This window comes from Penaeus monodon, chromosome 21 (assembly GCF_015228065.2).
Source record: "Penaeus monodon isolate SGIC_2016 chromosome 21, NSTDA_Pmon_1, whole genome shotgun sequence".
Lineage (NCBI taxonomy): Eukaryota > Metazoa > Arthropoda > Malacostraca > Decapoda > Penaeidae > Penaeus > Penaeus monodon.
In genome coordinates, this window is record NC_051406.1 from 4,243,753 (window position 1) to 4,245,423 (window position 1,671).

Sequence of the window (1,671 nt, forward strand, 5' to 3'; positions counted from 1 at the left end):
TTTAATGAAAATATATAATGAAAAACAAGAAAGGAAAAAACTCACTGACCTACAAAACCACTGAAAAGGAGTGAGCCTGTTATTCCTGTGGTGTTTGTAACTGAAAACCGTCTTTTGTTTTTTGCATATTCATTTAAAACACTGGTCCCCCCGAGCTGGCTTGACTTTTTTTTGGCTTTCACGGAAGATCTGCAAAACAATTAATGAATATATGGAATGAAATAAAAATATATTTTTTGCGTATTTTTTCTTCTTTTCTTCAAAATGAAACAATTGTCTGAAATTTTAATGCCTACCATACAAAAATATATCTGAAAGTCCAATAAAGTATACACAAAAAAAAATCCAACTTCAAAAATTACTGTAAAATTACCTTTTTTTTAGCAGATAATCTGCTAATAACCCCAGTTGTGGTAAAAAATGATTGTAAATGTACTGTTCATAACTCGTATGAATGGCAGGAAGCACACTAGGGCCCACCAGGTACAAACAATTGCAGGATATTAGCAATAAACACGTCCCAGACTCATCTAACTACCAAAAAAGTGAAAAAACGGGAAAGTATACTATAGATTGCAAATATAATAGAGGTATTATTAATGTAAATTTTTTTTTTCTAGCAAATTATACAACAAGCCTACTAGTGTACAAAATTATATATACTCCAAAAGAATATCTACATCAAGGCTAAGCTTCTGTAATTTCAATCACAAAGATACTAACAACTTTTAGGGTCTTTTTCTTGGTTTGATAGGTAAAGTCCTAGGGGTGACATTTGTGTGGGCCCCCCTCGTTTGAGAAGCTATGGGCATGATTTGTTTCCCCTGGGACCAAACGTGACCACAAGAAAATTCATGGATTTTTCTCTCGGAGTAGCTCCAGCTGAAGGAGAAAACCAGCTGGTTTTACGGGACAAAAACTCCTCACAGAGGTCGCATCGTTCCTCCAGCCACAATGAACCGGAACCTGTGGCAGATGTTTTCTGTGTGTGATTTACTTTTCAAGCAACACCTACAAGCAAGTAATACTTTTACTATCTATTTACTTGTATAATGTTAACAGGTATAAAAAGAACTAGATAAGTACTTGGGAAAAAAAACTATGAAAAAACCTGTGAAACTATGAAAAAACACTATACTAAAAAAAGTTCACAAAACAATCATCCATTTACCAACTGTAAGCCTTTCATACTAAACAGCAAGTGGACATACAACATACCTGCATTCCTTAACAATGTCCCCAATGGAAGTGTGGAAGCAGGATTAAAGGAGGGAGAATATTTCAAGGAACGACTTTCCGGGCCCCGTCGATCCCACAGTGACAATGATGCCGTCCCCTATCCTCCACTAGGCCTGGAGGAGAGCTTCCTCAGGAATTTCCGGGATCTGCCATAAGTGGTGGACCCCCATCAACCACCTCCTCCCTCCCCCTCCTCTTCTTTCTTGCTTTCCACTGTTTTTTTTTTTTTTCCGTCCCTGGGGAAGTTTTCTTGGTGGTCTTTCGGCTGCTGGTTTTCTCTAAAAAAATTTTAGGTTTTATAATAAGAATGAACTGTATTTTTGCTCAATATTCATGTTTACAATATTTTAAAATATAAACAAAAAAATTTTTAGGCTTACAACAACATATTTCCCTGAAGCTAAAGATGAACAGAATTAAGGAAAAATTCCC